Genomic DNA, 19,558 nt, shown 5'->3' with positions numbered 1-19,558 from the left:
TCTTTCCATGATCTTTCTAACGGTCGTTTAGAAACGCGGCTCGCTCGCAAAAATCCTTTTACACGCGTCGGTTGTCTGTCGCCGCCGGCTCTCTCGTTGGGTCTTCTAATTGCAAGCAGCCCCAAGGAACCGATTTTTTGTCCTTTCTCCGTTGCTACGCTTCTCTTTCCCCTGTTTCCACGAGAGACCACGACTACCTCGAACTTTGTTGCACGGTTCTTGTTGCTTTCTTGCCGATGGCTAAGGCTACTTACCGTTACATTTTCGTCCGCTTCGGATTCTTTTATTAGACTCGTTTGCTTCGAACGGCTCTCGGTTCTAAGCCTGAGTCACCCTGTATTGTGTTTTATCACAATTCGTGAGAAACAGGTTAGACTTTCTTATTAAACTCTAACGAGTAATAAAAGTGAAAGACGATTACTTGTTCCTGTTGGTCGTTCTCGCAGCGCGCGATATCATCCGATCTCGATGTAACGTCGAAGCTCGGTGAATCTGGCCGATGATTCTAACTCGTTTGGCGATGTCGTTCCGATCGCGTGTCACGTGTCGCGGTTAAGAGTAATCGCAGTAGGTTCACGACGGAGGGGATTGCGTCTTCTCTCGTCGAGTTTGCACAGAAATTAATACACGAGTCGAGCGTGATCGTGGAAAGTTGCTTTACGAGAGTGAATGTTTGAGTTTGAAGGACGACGATACTCGGCGAATACTAAAGGTGAGAGGAAGAAAAGTACAAGTTGGCGAACAGATGACCGTATAATATGCATATTATGTAAAGTTGAAAGAAACGGCACATTTGTTTGGAACATCTTGAACAGAACATTCTGCTACCGCATCCATATCGTCTCACGTTTTCTACCGTCTGTTTGTATCTTCCTTCCTTTTCTTTTCTATAAAAAGGCAATAATACCCGATTAGAGAATTATATAATGCAAATAATCGCTTTATTAGTTCCTTACGACGTACCGATCATCTGCAACTTGGACAGACGGCAGGTGTAATGCCAGTGACGCGCATAACGCGTTAAATGTCTCACGATGTAAATGTTTGCACTTGAGAGCACGCTGCAGCGTAAAATGCCAAAACGTTTACTTTTCTCTCGACACGGAACAGGTTGAATACCATACGAGGAAGCGTGTCCGCAAAAACGTCAAACAGTCCGTAAACGCGGCACGAGCTCACCAGCTCTAATTTATCGCTACAAGGTAGCGTTATGTCGCACGTTCCAAACGCGTTGCCTGCAGCGCAGGTCAAAGGACTTCGGAACAAGGTGAAATCGAAGTCGCTGGTGAAACATACACGGAACGCCTTTCTCATCCTTTCAGCGTGCTGTACACGCTTGTACCGTCGCGCTTATTCTCCTCGCAACTCGTCTGCTTTCAGAAGCTTGCGTATACGGCCGAGCATTCAGTCTCGCTGCAGGCGGATCGCATCGTTTTCCATTCTGTTTCCGGTTTCTTTGAACAATCCGCTGACTTTTTCCAAGAAATATTAACAAGTTCGTGTTAATGGCTTTCGTTTCTCGGTTTTGCGCTTTTATGCATGAAACGGACGCTTCCTGTGCATTTTTGCGAGTTTCGAGCGTGGAAAACGCCAAGGGTTAATCTCAAGATTGTCGGAGGATCTTTCATTTCTCATAGACATTTTACAGACCTGGAATAATCCGTTGAAAAATCGTTCTGTCGTTTGGCTAAGTTTGTCGATGTCGATAAATCGATACCGCAAATGTGTCGAAACTTTGTTTCCTCTTTATGTTAGAGAAACGTAAAAATCGATCATAACGATATCTCGATTGCGAAGATCGTGACGAGAGAACGAGCCGAATCGATTCGAGTTTACTTCGTTCGTGCCTCTTTTCGCGTTGCGCTGGCCAAGTTTCGCGGATTTTTATTCGCCGTAATAACGCGTTTGCACGTCTGCGACTTTAACGCGATTCGTCGTGATTTCTCGAATATCGTCGTTGGCTGCTCTGCTGCTTGTATTTTTCCCGCTAGATTTTTAGTTTTTTTTGTTCTCGAGAAATGTTTGTTCCGCGGTTTTTCTATATCGTCGATGATCGATTCGGTAGTCCATGGTAAGAAGTTTGAACGGTCATGGTCGAATTGTTCATCAAGGTCATCGTCATCGTCATCGCCCAGCATTCGAAGCGGTGGTTTTGTGGAAATTTTGTGTCACGTGTTTTTAACCTGTTTCCGATCGTATTATACTTTTTGCCGTTCTAATCGCGAATTACCACTTTGCGATTACAAAAACATCGTTTCAGCGTGGCTGTCCTTTTACGTTGATCGTTTCCTACGAACTTCTTCTTACTTTGAAATACTAAAAGCTTGGAATTATTTTATCAAGCGTGCGATCGCAGGAGTACGTGTCTCGAGAAGGAAACTCGAGTATCGCGTAACCCCTCTCATGAAAAATCATCGTCGACTCGTGTAAGTACTTTCTACCGATCGTAAATAATACACACGCCGCCATTTAAGGATTAATCGAACGTAGTCGCGTGTTTTTACCAACCGAATCGATTTCCGCTAACACACGGACTGCCGTACTATCCACGCGGAATTCCACGGATTCCCAAGAATCTCTTGATCCTTCCTGAAGGTCCTTTTGTAGAGCGATACCCGGATGATGTTCCTCGAAGTCGATTAAACAGCAACTTCAACTTTCTACTCGCTCGAGGGACAAAAGCTACGCGGCACCGTATCATTTCGGTTTCCTTTATCTCAAGCGATCATCGAGACCGCGTGAATTACGTTACCTTATAGATCGTTCGTCTATATCGTCGGTCTTGTCTCGCCACTTTTTCACCTCATCTCTGTTTGTCGCCTCTCTGTTTCTTTCTCATCTTGGCCGACGTTTAAGGATTTTATCGCTTCATTCGCACCGCGCCATTTTCCGCGACAAGAAAAAAACGACAACACGGTGTTTGACACAGTGGAAATAAATCGTCTGCCACCGTACGAAAGCGTCACACGCTCAGAACCAGTAACAGGGTAGACAAAACATCCTGCATGCCGCAGCCATCGAAACACAATTATCGCTGACGTTTAAGGATTTTATCGCTTCATTCGCACCGCGCCATTTTCCGCGACAAGAAAAAAACGACAACACGGTGTTTGACACAGTGGAAATAAATCGTCTGCCACCGTACGAAAGCGTCACACGCTCAGAAGCAGTAACAGGGCAGACAAAACATCCTGCATGCCACAGCCATCGAAACACTAAGCAGATAGTAACGGAATAGGCGAGTATGATATAAACCCGACGATAACCACTCCGCACAGGGACCATAACCTCGGTATAAGAATCTTTGGAAATCAGCACTCAACACCTTTCTTGTTATAACACTCTGAACTCTGTCGGATTCGTACAATAAATTTGACTACCATATGTAAAGTTCGATTCTTTAGCTTATTTGCGAAAGGTTTAAACTGCGACGCGAGGAGATCACCGGTGATCTGTCAATTTCGTGATTTCTTGTCTCCTACGTGGCAAAAGCGAAGTTATTCGATCATATACAGGTAGAGTCTTGTCGAAAATAACAACGTGAGTTCACGCTCGTCATCTGTATGCAGATGCGCTAGTTACGATAAATAGTAACTAGAAGATAGTTCTAGATATAATAGATAGATAGATCTAATCGATAGGTTTAAGATATTCTTTTGTTTTTATCCCTAGTCCATGTAAGAAAGTGCAACAAAGGTTCTTCGGCTCAGAACGGTGTGATAGATTTATCCAAAGAATAAAATAATAGCTAGATAGTGATCCTACCTCTAAATACAGAAATAACAACGAGTCTCGTGCCAACGTTGACAAAAATTTCGAAGCTTGTGCGACACGTACGATAAATATTCCTATAAATTGTCTACATTCTCGCAATTTAATTATATGTATAAAGTTTCCCATGAATCGCTGCTGATATTAAAAATAACCTGTTTTTACCAGATTCGAGATTGATGTCGATCGTAGGAAAAAAATTACGTAATCAATCAAGTTTTCTTTCTTTATGGACGAACAAAATTTCAATTGCAGGTACTTAAGAACCAGAGATTTGAATAACAATGCCAAGCTATTCCCTTCTTCTTTCTTCCTTCTCGAACCTCGAAACCTCAAACCTCAAAAAAAAAAAGCCATCGTATATCTACGCATATATCGTCATCTTTGCATTTATTCCGACGTTCAAAACAACCTTTGTCCGAGCGTCCTCCGTTTTGACACACTTCCTTCCACGATAATTCTCGCGGTAAACAAAAACGTTGCAATTTTTTTTTCTCTCTCCCTCGGTTTTCTCTCATCGCGAGACGCCTTTCGGAATCGTTCGCCGTCACTCCCTCTCTGTGGCCATTATTCTCCCGTAGCTGGCGTTCAAGGTATAGCGATTGCACGAAAAAAAAAGAAAAAAAGAAAAGAAAAAGGAACTCTCACGGCATATTCCGAACGATCCTGACGGATCTGACTTTGAAATCGCGACGGCGTGTCAATGTCAACGGTGTCTAGCTGCTGGCAGTCAGTGTCAGTGACGCAACGATGCCTGCAAAGGCCAGCCTGTTAATTACGTGTAAACCTTCCCCGGGAATAGCAGTCGATTGTTGATAAACAACGGATGCACGATACATTGTATGAGATTTCTCTTTTCCGCGATTCCTTCCAATCCGTACAGATGATTGCGAGGATGCGTTTCTTGCTGATGCAACCGCGGCCGCGTGTAGTCTAATATTCGTATTGTCGAAGAGTTAGCGGCGTTAGTTGAAGCAAGGTTTATCACAGTCGCCTGATTTCCTTGCTATTTTTATTTTTTCATCTCGTTTCACATTTTTACACGGATTTTCGTCGCGCGTTTGGTATCGCTTTCGCTCATAGCGAGGAGAACTCGTAATTCGTAAGCTCGACGAAGAATTCGAGTTGCAGTTGTGTATCTTATAGCGATCTTTTAGACATAGCATCGTTCTTTAAACGTAACATCCTCCCCGTTGAAAGAATCGTCCACTATTTTTTCTTTTTTGCGATTTTTCGTTACTTATGATAACGACTGTCGGAAATAACCGATAAGAAATAAGTATACTTCAGCAAGAAGATTGTAATCGCGAACAAAGCGAAACTTGCGCGTCGAGGAAATCGTATTTGAATAATTTAATTCGAAATCATTACAATCCGCATTCTTGCTTTTATGGTTTCGTCGCTTTGCCGTGTTCTCGTATGTAAACGAGATGAAAATGAAACAGCGATAGAACACGTTGCATAGAACAAAGTGGTGATAAAAAAAAAGAGAGAATGACAAATAGAAAGAACAGTGAAAGGAAGAAAGACGAAGGTCATGTTGCAATGACAAATAAAAAGCGAGAGTCACGGCTGGCATGATTTGCACTTAAACACAACGTGACCCTGAATGGCCAAAATCTTTCATCCGTGGTGCAACTAACTTAATTATTATTCTCTGACTGAAGAAATATCTATAAGTAATGGATAGTTGTAGGATATATAAATAGCCTACTATATAGCGTAATAGCACGGCCACTGCTTCCCATTATTCAAACGCAAAAACAATTCATAAAACAATCGTGTTACGTTTTCCTCGTACACCTTTCGAAATCCTGTATTCTATATACTTGCGTGCGAAACGTTTTATTTTATTGCTGCGAATAAAACGCACATCCGAGCTCGTAATGGCGGCTGACCACTGTTACGATCGCGTAAAACGTTTTATCGATAGCTATTCTGACTGTGACACACGAGAGGAAAAAATTAAACGACAGGCTGAATAGTTTAATTGACCAAAGCGATCGTTTTACGAGTGAAAGATCCGTACTCGAGATTTCTTCGACTGTCTTGCAACAACGAATCATAATACGTATTTATATATCAAATATGTATGTCATATGTGTACTGTGCGTATAAACATGTGTGTACAATTAAGATACAGATGTACATGTCGTATATGATTAAAAAAATACACACACATATATTAAGCGTAGTAACGCTAACAACTTCATCCTACTGACCTCTGCGGAAACATAAAACCTGACATTTCGTTAACATCAAAAACCTTCTTAATTATAATTAAGTACGACCAACTAAAAATCCATCGTCCCATATAGCGTATGAATTTACTCCATAATAAATATTTAACACAGACCGTCGAATAAAAAGCATCGGTAAATATCAATTTGACTTATACTCTTCGAACCCGATTTCCTTTCAAATCGTTCGCAAAAAAAAGACCAGTTATTTCAACGATTAAACAACCGAGCCAATTAATCCCCCATTACTAACATGTGTGACGGCATTTCAATCTGAAACTCCGATCAGAATCTACCTACTTACTTCTTGCGAGATCTGGCAAAAACCGATCGAACGCGTATATTTTCGTACGGTGGAACCGGATGTGCCTGTTCGGCACGCCGTGAAAAGGAGCAAAAGAAGGCTATTGGCCCGGTAAACGGGGCAAACAAAATTTGGATCGATCACGGTCGCCTTGGCCGACATGGATCAAAACCGTGACACGTAGAAAGAAGTTGATGTTTCCCTGTCCAAGACGTTTAACACGGGGTGGTCCGTAACTTGTGACGCGAACAGGGTCAAGGAAATCGATGGAATAACGTGAAAATCGAGAATCGCAAAATTGAAACGTAAAATTTCTTTCTTTCTTCTTTCTTTTTGCAAATTGTTCTACGCGTGAAAATAAATCCAGAATGTAGGATAGTTTCGTTTCGTGCGAAGTCTCGTGTTTCAGGGAATCGAGTTTGACAATTTCTTCTTCTCGGCTATTTGAAGATTTTAGCGTTTCCCTGGAGCAGTTCGAGTTACCGTAGTACGACCGTATCTCGATTCCTTCACCTCACGGACATAATTTCAGTCGCCGAGCCCGGAGTAATTACTAATTGCAGACGACTCTTTCGACCTCGACTCGCCTTTTTCTTCTCTTCTTCCTTCTTCTTCGTAACGTCAGCGAGCTCTCCCCGCCGAGAGTTCTATTTTCCTGTAGCGGTCGATTGTTCGTCGACTGTCATTGTGTTTAAGAAGCGGCTTTTTCTCTTCCGCGACGATAGGTATCGTCTTTTTAAAGGACGTTTCCGCCATCGCGTTCTCGTCGTGCAACCATCTTCCGCCGCCAAGCTCTGTCTCGCTTAACTCCCTCGAGTACGCAGCATTTTAAGACGAAACTCCCGTTGTATCTTTACGAACGTAGCTACAGAGACGCGGCCGAAATAGAAATTCGTTTCGTTCGCTTGATATCGCGATAGGTACGCTACTTTGCGTTTTTTCTTCTCATATATTCTCGCAATTTTCTATATATCGTTGTGTACGTTTTATGGATTCCCGGAACTCGAAACGATCGAAAGAAAAAGAAAAAAGAAACGTTAGCGCGTTTCTAGGATCCATCCGACGTCTCTAAGTTCGCTGCTCTGGCAGTGCACGAGACCCAAGAGAAAATAAGAAAAAAAGCGGCGGACGAGCGCGTCAGGAGAAAGACGTAACGCTGTCAGGAGCACGGCGCGCTCGTGGAATAGCTTTCTCTGTCGCTGCACGTGTGTAATTAAAGGAACTCCGGCCCCCTCAATTAAAAAAATGATAAAACTGGCGGCAATTAAGTCGCAGACCCCTTAACCTACTTGCCACTTAACAATTGGACACGCGGCCCGGAGGGTGAAGCGGCTTTAAACTCGTGTCCAGACAAAATATCAATCCAGCTCTCGCGAGCGGAATTACTCGCCTCGTCTCGTTTTTCAGTTAAGAGAGAAGCGGCCGAGTCTCGCTCTTACTTACACGAGAAGTCGGATCGCTTGGATCTTCTGACCTGGCCTTCGGAAAAAACAATTTAATTGCGGCCCCGTTGGAACGCTCTTTTTTTTCCTTATTCGGCTGCTTAAGTGTTTCTTGCTTTTTGCGTTAAAACTTCTTAAGTAAGTGGGGTAGATGAGTTACCACGTCGTTTGATTTAATAAATGGCTATACAGGGTGTCTGATTTTAATTCAACGTCGAAAATATTTCGTTGGACAGAGGTAATCGCTCGTAGATGGTTGCAAAAGGTCGAAGGTGTAAAATTAAGCCGCATGCGTATTCAGAATTACGTTGGGTCCGAGCGTTACGTTCTTTCTCTCGCTGTCTGATAATTCGTTATTTGACGAGTAATCGTAATTGACGACGAAGAAAATGCCAGACAAAGGCAAGGAACCGATTTTACTTTAACGTACGAAAAATAGAAATCTTTTTTTTTTCCGTATACGAAAGCTACAAATTTCCTCCGATATTTCCCAAGGATATTTCTGCGAATAATCATTTTGTGTTACGGACGTTCCGGATTTGTATACTCACCGAGTAGGTACGATAAACGTTTCAATAAAACGTAGCGCCATGGTGAATTTAAAAGGGAGAAGGTTACTCATATTACATCTTTATCGATCGGAGAATCGCACCCAGCGTTTTTTCTTCTTCGTCCTATAAATAACAGACGGAACGTCGATGCCGACAGAAGACGAACGAAAACGGATAATTGGTGGAGCGACGGTAGTCTTCGCAGCAGGATCGAGGTAATTGAATTTAAATGGGACAATTCGGCTGATTCAAGATGCTCGTAAAACGGCCCATCGATCGGGGACGACGGTCGCAAGAAAAATCTGCTGTACGACCCGCGGATGAAGAAAAAGGCGACGAACTGGCTCGTTATTAACAGCTAATAATATGGTTTATCGTTTAACCAGGCTGAAACGTAGCATCCTCGTTTCGCGTAGTTTTAAGAAAACGGCTGAACAAATGTCGAATTATTGGCACGTATACGTAACCGTAATCGTAAAATCGACGCCGCTTCCGCGTAATCTGAAAATCACTGAACTGCTTGCTAGCTTAATATAGCTGTTTGCCAGTTTTCTGGTCATCAATCTCAGTATGCGTTTGCACGACGAGAGAAATTTCTAAAAACGCAAAAATATTCTCCTAATCCACGGCAATTTGCGCTTACGTAATCGAAAATTGGCAAGCGGCCTACGCGCGAAAAAACCAAGTCCTGGCCTCTGATTTCTTAACCTCTGCAGCTACGTAAAGCCTAACATTCACGACGCTGTATTAGCCGTCCGATCGTTCCGATCCTTTGCAACTGCATTACTGTGAAACAACGATTTTCGCTGTTATTACTTGCTCGGCTATTACTCGAAACACGAAAACCAAACGGTTGATATCTCGGACGGACGATGTCGCCAATTTTTCGTCCGATATTCGCGCATCGGCCGATCGCAAAGATTGTAATGGGAAGATATGTTTATACGTAATAGAGTAGCGAGATAAAAGCGTTTCGCGAGACAGAATCGTTGGAAGGAAACGGATGCTCGGCCCAATTTCTACAGCGCACGCACGTACGCGCGCTGGAACACTTCGCGATCGCCACGCTACACTTACGAATTCGGCGTCATTGTATGCGCTAAAAACAAGAAAAAAAACGACGCTCCGACTTGTTACGATAAACACGAGGGATGCGACCGTAACGGACACGTTGCCTACTCGTATGCAGATTATATTTAAATAAATCGGCCATTCGCTGTTATCTGCGCATCTCCTGCGGGCCGTGAAAGGCCTCGTTTCTTTCTTTCGAACGAGGTTTCCTCGAATGTGCTTGGTCGCTGAATTCGAATCCCAAGGAAGATTGTTGTTTATCGTTTATATTTTATAAATTTATTCGTTACAATTGCTTATTATTTTGTATGTTCGGACCGTTTATTTCCAAGTTGCTGCAAGTTCATTCTTCTCTGCCTTGAGATACCGGTTTATCGATTACTCGGTTTGTCTGTGTGTTTAAACAGACGGTAAATTCATCGTACGAACAGCTTTTTTTTTTTGAGAATTAACTAGACCAATACCTTTCTTCGTGAGTCACGAATAGACTCGCGCCACTTTCAAAATTAATGAATCGTACGATTATTTCGAATCCATGTTTTATGCTTTAATCCACTTTTGTTCAGAAATAAGAACAGGGCGGTCAAAATACTGTTATCTCATTTCGACATTTAATTTACTTGTTTGGTGGAACGATAGGCTCGTAAGATTAATGTTAGGTACATTCTACATATTTTTCATTTCGGATCGTTATGCGGAGGTGTTTTGAAAGGCTCGTGATATAGACGAGGTATGTAGGGCAATAACTGCATCATATCCTTATATTTTATTACCTTGTGCACGTGTATTTTCATTATAGTAATTCGTTAGCAACGTCGTTCTGTTTGCAAATAATCACTTTCGGCACAATAATCCGATGTATCCGGACTTGGAAAACGTATGGGCAGATTTTGTAGAAGCTTATTGTAAAGTTTAAGTGCCGCGTTTAAGCGTTAACTATCGATAAGTTGAGTTACTCAGCGATAAAGCGAAATAAAACAAATTGTTTATCGCTTTGGAAGCGTTACACAGTTATTTTGCAATTAGCGTCGAGATGCTCGTATTTTCCTTCATCTTGGATTTCCACTTTGGCAACGATCATATATAAACGTGAAGTTATTATTAATTTGATAAGACTGGTAAATGTAATAATAATTTACGAGCATATCACTGAATCGCATTTAAGCAACTTGTTCACGCCCGCACGTGCAATATCGCGTGAGATAGAGAGGATAGGATTACGTTCGCTGTCATTTGTGTTTCATTATCGGTGTGTCGACTGTTTGGACAGGCTACGGATTACAGGAAGTGAACTTACGTCGTTTTCGAAATAAAACGATATTATTACGTAATTTCGTTTATTAACGAACCTTCCCATCGATTCAAACGGATAAATATTTTCACGCGTAAATTGTAAATCGTTTATAAACAAAAAATATACGCGTCCGACACAGATACCATTATTCTTCTCCGATGTCGGTGATAATAAAAAAGGTGGCACTGAATCTATAACGTAAATTTGTCGTTTTCTCAATCTTTTCCAAAAATACCGCTTTCTTAAGCTTTCTTCGATTAATTTCCCAAATTCTCTGTTCGAATAAAGGCTCTATTTGCACCTTCAAATACGTCCAAAGCTCGAGAAGGGCTACAGCAAAAAGTATTCGTTGACGTTTTTTAGTACGCTGCGAGACACATAAATTTCTATACTTAAAAGTTCAGGATAAGATACTTTCAACATTCTACTACCATTACCGTAGAACGGCACATTGTAGAATTCTAACGATTGCCGTGCTCTTGGAAGTAGCAAGAACCGCCGATCACGATCGTTGCCAACGAGTATATGCTAAATTTTCTATTTGTCTTGACAGACTATATCTACACGAACGTTGCAATCTCAGTTTTTCCAAGCTATCAGCACGCGAATAAAAAAACCAGCTTCGACGTCAATTTCTACTTCTCTGATGGCATATACCCCCCTCTCTTTGTCTCTGTGTCTCTCTTTCTGTGTATACAATTCCACGATTTCGACCTACTCACGTGCAAAGAAATTTTCCTGTTCTCTGGTTCGTGATTTTCATCGACAATCACGGTTAGAACATCGAAGGTACATTGTACATGCACCGAGCTGAATTATCTACAAGTGATCTATCAGAGTCATCTGACATGGTGCATTATGCATTGCGGCGTATACGTACAGCATCAGGGGGATCAGTAACGTGGATTTCATGGAAAATAGGTGAACGTAAGTGTGCCATTTCAAAGGATACAGAGACGCCGCGTGTTTACAGGTGTGCGAATCAATGCCGCCGATCCTAAACTTATTTATTCGTCTGTACGTATTAAGTGGTATGCAACAATAGTGCGTGTGTACGATACACCGTACCAGTCATACGTATCAGATTCAAAAGGGGAAAAAGAATGACAACAAGAACCTACTCTCGATTCCCACACTTTCCTGCCCAAGCTGCATGCACCGAAAACCTGTATCACGATTTATGCATCGACGCGTTTACCTCTGCTAATCCTAATTTACCCGCGAACGCAATCGATCCGAGTGATCTAACTGCGCGTGCATTATGCATTGCGCACGCAGCGTTCCTGGGGATCGGTATCGCGAGATTCATGGAAAATAGGCGAACGCAGCCGTAGCGAGAGATCCCGTTACGAGAGAGAACAGACGACCAGATATGGAACGATTTGGCTGGAAACCGCCGAACAGCCAACATTTCTCCGAGCCTCGTGTTACACATTTTCAGAGAGGCGATGTCTCGATCTCTTACCGGGTTTATGTCCCGCCGTCGTATTATCGTCGGCTCTACGCTTTTACGTTAACACTCGCGAAGAAAAAGCTGAAAGAAGGAACAAAAAAACCGGAAGAGAAGGAGAGAAACACGGAGAAACGCGTGGGTGCGCGGAGAAACAGAGGAAAGCAGAGGGGAAGCGATGGTGAAACTCGAGAGGAGAAACGGAAAATTTATCAGAAGCCAGAAGTTGTGTGCAACGCGTTTGAGCCTGGAACGTGGCTGTTTTGCATTCGATCCCGTTAAAACACAACGCCGAGATTTCCTTTCGCTTCTGGACAAATTTAAATTGGACTGGCCTTGTGTACAGCTGAATCTATGGGGCAGTCTGCGGTTGAAAGAGCAATCTATGGGCTGCAGGGTTTCTACCAGGAACAGTCTCTAGAAAGTGTGGATGCTGATGTGATTTGAGAAGCCGGCCGAAGGATACGTTCCTTCGGCGGTTTCCTCGGTACATGTTTGTTCGTGGGTGTGGTTTACTGATGTTTGAAGATGTTTGCGAAATACCAGGTATTCGAAGATTTCGTCGTTTCGAATTTCCAAGCAACAGGTTTCTGAATTCATCAGGATTTTAAACGTTCTGTGGTTTACACGGTATATATAGTAATTAGGTGAGATAATATTTCTTTACGTGCACCATTGGTATTACGATAGCGTTCTACCATTACTAAACTACATCCAGGCAAAGCAGTAAGTCACGTTTATCTCTTCGGATAATTCAAAAGAACCAACAGCCACTTGGCAGTTACTTTACGTCAAAGTATTCGTCGATGGATATTTATTAACGAACACGCACGTTGTAACGAATTACGTATTCTCGTGTTTGCAGGTGTTTCGATAATTTCAACGATACCCAGAACGTTCTACGATAAACGTTCGTGAATACTTTCGCGAGCCACTTGGCCAATCTAATTTTAATTCACCAAACACGACACGCTCGACATATCCAGAGAATTGTACAGCATTTTGTCTTCTTTTTCATTCTTCTTCTTTCGAGAAGATCAACCGATTCTGTTATCGTCCTCGTTCCGCCGTCTGTAAAAACCCAAAACCCACTCATCCTTCTCAACCTCCGCAAATCTTACGTCCGTATCAACTTGGCAAACTCCACACTTGTACCGTCAACATTACAAATTTGCCCGCTGGATTAGCAAGAGTCGGCAACGTACTCGTACTCGAATCGATTTCCACGGAACACCCCCGAGCTGGAGGTCGTTACAAGTTCCGCAGGCACGTGCAACAGGAATCTATACCCTTGGCTTTGGCTGAAATTTGCATCGCGTCCCGTTAGAGGACACCGATCCCAGATGTGCTACGTCTACGTACTGAGACGTCTACGTACCGAAACGCCTACAACGAGACACGGTAATCTTTCCACGATGTATACGCACCAGCTTAGGAGAAAGAGAGAGAGAGAGAGAGAGAGGGAAGAGAAAAATAGTTTCCCCGTACGAATATGGAAATAGTGGCGGATGAAACGCATCGAACGCTCGTGCGCCTTGCCACGGATAGTATGGCTTGGCGTGTAGGACGATGTTTGATCGGATGTTGAAGAGGAAAGAAATTTAGCTTGTCGTCAGTGCGTCGTGTGTTTGAGAGCTTTGACATGATCGATGACTCGACGGTATAAATATGACGTAATTTTGCAGGAATGTACTGGAAAGTTCGTTGCCAAATTCGACAAAGATGTACAAGCAAATATATTCTTATAGAATTGACATTTCGTTAACGCTCTTTAAACGACATATCGGCCGAAGAAGTCTCCGTTTTCTTCAGTGATGAATTTTTTCAAATAGTTCTCATGGTCTTTTAGTATGTTCGAGTTCTTGCTAAGTTAAAAAAAAAGAAGGAAAGAGAATTGGAGAACGAAATAAATGACGAAGAAGGATGTCTGGCGAATAGGACAGGTAATAATCGACCAACAGCTACATCGAAATGCACTAGACGATTCGTCGATATATTCGCTGGTTCTCGTGACATTTTTTTTTCATATTATTACTTTATCGAACGACGACAGTATTTCTACGAGTTTAGAGGAAACTTTTTTATCCGTTCTGCATCTTGCAAGAGATCAGATACTCTTTTGTAGAATGTTTCCTTGAAAATTTGTCTCCTTACTTTTCTTAACAAGTCACAAATCAACAAATACTCGATACACTGTAGATAAAATATTTAATACGATCGATGAATGTCTGTACAGACGTTTCTCGTTCTCCTCGTAGAGAATCCTTCTCTCCCATTGTGTTCGAAATTCGCTCATCGTCAGCAGTTTATCGGAATCCGAGAAGAATTCTAATCCGTGGAATCAGTTCACGGAAGAAAGCGCTGGCGTAACGGAGCGTTCCGACAAGCTTCCCGAAACTGATTGCCGAGGAAAGAAGGAGGCCTTACTCGGTCCCGTGCATCGTTCCCCATAAATCATCGTGGCCGCGGCGAAACAGTTTTTCCCGGAGCGGAGACTCGGTCGCGCAAAAAAATAATCAAACGAGTTGCGCTTTAGGAGCGCAATAAATAACGCAGTTTATCGAGCATCCCCTCGCCGCGCTCGGCAAACCGTGTCCTCCAAATAAATGATCCTACGTCAGCGCGCGGCTCATGATTCTTCGAGCAGTTCTCGAGGAACGAGCGAGCTTTCGTTGGCCGTTGCATTCGACGTCCACGCGATTTATCCCCACCGATTCTACCGCCAACCTGTAAACCTTTGTGTGTACAACTAAATATCCGCTGGACACGGTATATACGTAGTATGTACCTCGTTTTACCGCCTGTATACGACCGGATCCACGCGGATCGAAGCGTGTCCGAGATGTTTCGTGCTGAACGACGCGCGGTAAATAGACTACAATTTGTCATTTGCCCGTGGTTCGTCTTCTAGCGTCTTTACGCCTCTTCGGTTCCTCCACACTGCGCTTTGCAATCTCTTTCACCGTTTCTTTAGGCATCTTTGTCCAGTCTCTTTGCAGGAGGATCGAGAATTCGAAGAAAACCACACGTTTGGTAATTTAGAATTTTTAAGGTAAAGTTACGATATCGTTTGACAGAGTTAGGCAACTTTGGGAGAATTTTCTATAGTTTGCGAAGGAACGTTCGAGATAGGAAAATTGCGATTTGTATTGAGAAATTCAGCGATCGAATTACGATAACAAGTACAGCAAAAGTCCGTTTATCCAAGTTAATTTTTACGTGGATTAATTTTATACTGCACTTGAAATTGCATCGCTATCGATATGAAAATACGTTATTACGTAGGAAGACTTCTTTCTTCTTTTATTTTAATTCGCGTATACGCGGTCTATCGTGTCTACAGCGAGGAATCAGCACAGTCTGTGGTAACTTACACTCAGTGACGTATACAAAGTAGATGTAAAGTGTGATGTCTCTTTAATCTTTCGTATTCTTCTGCGGTGTCCAGCAGTTTTGTGGTCAGTTTGTTGGGGTGATCCTTCAGCGGTTTGTCGATATAACCCGCTGCGTCTGGCCATTTCTTCTTTTACACTGGGTATGCCGGTTTCTCTTATTTATTTGTTCGTTCGGTACGTACAAATCCGCGTCGAAACTCTCAGTCGTGCAAAGACTGAGGTGAAATCTGCATGTAGCAAGATAAAAATATTTATTCCTGTTGTCCATAGTCGAGTAATAGAAGTTTGGGAATGTTATTCGATAAATCGGATATCAGTTCGGATAAATCGAGTTCTACCGCGGATACGGCGTAATTTGTCGCGTCACGCGATTCACCCACTGCGTGGAATTTTTGTTGGAAAATTTGTCAAATTGTAAGAAGGCATTCTTAAGATAGACAACGAAACTCGACTGAGAATCGAATTTTTCTCGTAACTGGTAGATAGACGAGCGAATATTCCCAATATTTCAGAAAGACTCGTCAGCTACGTTGCGGCGACTGTGCGATCGTAAACAGGTTGCTCGAAATCGCGACCCACGGAGCGGTCGGTTGCATAACGATACGACCTACGCTCGCGAGGTGCGAGATGGAGAGATTAACGCGTTCTCTGTATTTCGCCGTGAAACGAGGACCAGCGTCAAAGAGATCAACTCGTAGAGAAACGAAGCAAATATTCCTGGTTTGTAAATGCACAGATCTTGTACGAAAGCGATAATATTCATCGTGTGTTTCGACAGAATAATCTTATTATCGCTCGTGCTAATGAAAACATAGTTAAAACGATTGAAAGAACTGTCCGATCCAGAAACATTTGGTCGATCGTAAGCACGCGACAAGGAAGAAATAAAATAAATAGAGGAAGATAGTTTACTTAGAAAAAGTAAAGTGAGACAGGGTGGAAAAGAGGAAAGTCAAATATAATGAAACATGATTTCTGACTAGCAAAAAGTCGTGAAATAATTCGAATGACAAGCTACTTAGTATTTACACGTAATCGATCGCCACTCCGCTAGTCGTTCTATACGGCTCTTGAGCTGCCCTGACGGGTCATTGCTGTTCCACTCGAATCAACATGTCTCGAATAACAGAAACTTGTCTAAAAGGATCCCTGGTCTTTATATCATTTTATTTTTATCGTGTCGAATTCGCGAATGACAGCGCTGCAAATTCACGATACCTCGATAAATCTCGATAAGTCCTGCTTCGCCTCTTGCATTGCGCTTAATAGGTAGACAAATACCCTTTACACGTTAGAAACGATAGATAGCCAGATAAAGTGTCAATCAATGACTGAAAGCGTACCCAGATCCTTAAGATAACCAGATCTGCGTGAAGAATATCTGTGAAATGTTTCGGAATTCTTGGGTTTGAGATACTGAAAGATCTAGAAAGACGATCAAACTTTCATCGATTAAATGCCACCAAGTTTATTCATTCATACACCTATTGGACGATAAATAGAACAGGATATTCACATTTGCTGTAATAATACGTTCGGAATTCGAGATACATCTGGAAAATCTACCGATGTTTGCTCAACGCTGGATACGTTTGCCGACAACTCAGACATATAGAAACAAGTTTGAGGAACGAATCAACTTCGAAGTTCATTCCAACTGTATTACTCCTATCAATCTCTATTAATCCACGTGCCAACCACCTCGATCAATCTTTAGCCGATATCGTCAACGTCGTACCAATCTGCACATACGCAGGTGTATCTGTCGACGCGAAACAACTGAGCAAACTCAATGAGTTACAGGTTTATCCGTTAGCACAGACGTCATTTTATTCTCTTTTTACTCATCCGTGACACCATAGACGAGTCGCCGCGACATTGGTAATCGACTCGTGTCTCGAAAAAGATACGATGTAAAACAAGTTCGTCTCCTCGCTGTCAAATCTCTCAAAATCCGTCCTTATAGATAAGTGAAATTTGAACGATCAGACACGAAAAATGACCAATTGGACATCTCGACCGCTCTTTCCTCCAGTGTTCTGACATTGAACACCTCCCTTAAAAAAAAAAAAACACCAACACGCTGCCGGACCTCTTCCTCACCGATGACGACTCTCCGTCATCGTGTCGCTCGACCTGGTTACCGATCGTTTTTCATTCCAACGAGCCTGGGCGAAACGGAAGCGGGAAAATGTGGTCGATCAAAAGCTCGCCACGAATTGTCTCGTAACAACGACGCGAAGAAGTATCCTACGACGCGAAATAATTCTCCACGACCGAAAATATCGAGCGATCGATCCGTGTTCGCGCGCTCTTCCTCCACTGACTCGTGGGTGTGTATACACGGCTGTGCCGACAAGCAACAGGTATTAACATTATATAGGCCTGCATGTACGTTATATAGAAGCACGAGCACGCTCGTGAAACGAGTATTTACTAGCGAAGCTGGCTGGCGAACAGAGCCGCCCGTATGCAGGCCGAACGCTGGTAAATCTAGCACGGTATCGCGTGAAGCAACTGGCAAGTACACGAGCACCTAGATACACGTATAAATATCGGTACCATCGGATAGGAGGCAACCATGGCGCGCAGCTGCACCGGTAGTTTGCAACAGATACTCGGAGGAGCTACCGAACGTGCTTCGTGGCAGGCCACCTCGAAGAGGAACAAGCGCACGCCTACCGCTTGGCAAGGTATTTTGATGCGTGTTTTGATCGGCTACGCGAACGGTACGCGCCTTGCAGTTACGCAATTGCGACCGATTGCAGCGATCGAACGGTTCGAGTTCGCTGTTAGAGGCGCACGACGAAATGCAAAGTGATTTTTAGCGTTTAGGAGCAGCCTGATGTAAGACGAAACGGTGTATTAGGCCAGTCGTGTTACGTGGATGGAATTTTTTAATCTGGAAGATGCGCAGGAAGAACGTAACGAATGAGAAAATCGTGCCTTTAACAATGGTTAAATATCGTAAGCGAAGGAGAGGTTCTCGCGTAACGGTAATAGAACCGAGTGATTTCTATCGATCCTTTTTAGACTAACCGCCGATTATGTGCATCTTTTCGAGACGTAAACAGGATAGTCTGGAAGTGGAAACGTAATCTTTTTATTTTTTCATCGTTTATCGCATATTGTCTGCGAGTGTTTCGATCGTTTTTCACAGTGTAACCATCGTTGGTGTGCAACATAGGCGTTCGTAAAAGTCATGCGAATGATTAAGAAATATTCTCGAAACTAGAGAATTTATACTGGGATCGAGCTTATTTTTGAAAGAAATACGCGAAATTTGGCGTTCGCAGGGAAGATTTGCTTCTTCCGGCAGGTTTTTTCCGCAATTTTTCAGCTAGAAAATTAAAAAACCACAAGAGGAATGGAATTAAACAAAAAATTACGTCTGTACTTCAAGGCTATGTTTATGTCGGAAAAGCGTCTAGTTCCGTGTAATTACTGGTCAGTTTAAAAGTCGACGTTATAAAAGTACAAAGATCGCAGAGCGTAAAGTCGGGCAGAAAGAAGTTTTGGGTATTCGTCGTCGAAGTTACGTACCCCAGTGGCAGGAACAGAAGAGTGTGTCAGCTCCAAAACGCCTCGTCTGGAAGGGAAAAAGAAAATTTATAAAATTTACGAGATAGTAAAGGCATAGAGAGGAGAAGGAATACAATGGGTATATTTTAAAGTCAAGTTCGACTCGCAAGCTTTGAGCGTAAATCTCAAGCATGAAATACGTTGAATTTGGCGATTAGAAAAGTAGGCGAGACGAGTGTAAACGGAAGAGAAATGTAACTGAAAGTTCGTTGTAACTCGCAGAGAGAGAGAAAGAGAGACTAATTGAAAAGTAAATAGGAATAAAATTTCTGAAATTGTTTTCTCCTACGTAAAACGCACGATCTTCGCAATTCTACGCTTTAGCGCGAGAAGTCTCATTGAAAGAAAAAATTCATTGAAAGAGAAACTTCAATTACGTAGAATTTATATTAAAATTTGAATACGTAGAGCTTGCTAAACAATTTGTAACGATCGATGGAGGCAATTTATTTAATCGA

General features: G+C 42.6%; 1 protein-coding gene across 1 annotated transcript in view; it reads right to left on the bottom strand.

Annotated features, from left to right (window-relative positions):
• Window positions 1-19,133, bottom strand: part of LOC100744533 (protein sister of odd and bowel) — a 39,492-nt gene extending 20,359 nt beyond the window's left edge. Inside the window, exon 1 of the mRNA XM_003488402.4 lies at window positions 19,062-19,133. The gene's annotated coding sequence lies outside the window, so the exon portion shown is untranslated. The remainder of the gene's footprint in view (window positions 1-19,061) is intronic.
• Between the last annotated feature and the right edge of the window lie 425 nt (window positions 19,134-19,558).

This window comes from Bombus impatiens, unplaced genomic scaffold, assembly GCF_000188095.3.
Source record: "Bombus impatiens unplaced genomic scaffold, BIMP_2.2 scf_0225, whole genome shotgun sequence".
In the NCBI taxonomy this organism is placed as follows: Eukaryota; Metazoa; Arthropoda; class Insecta; order Hymenoptera; family Apidae; genus Bombus; species Bombus impatiens.
Note: the sequence above shows the minus strand (reverse complement) of the source record. Positions and strands in the feature narration are given on the sequence as shown.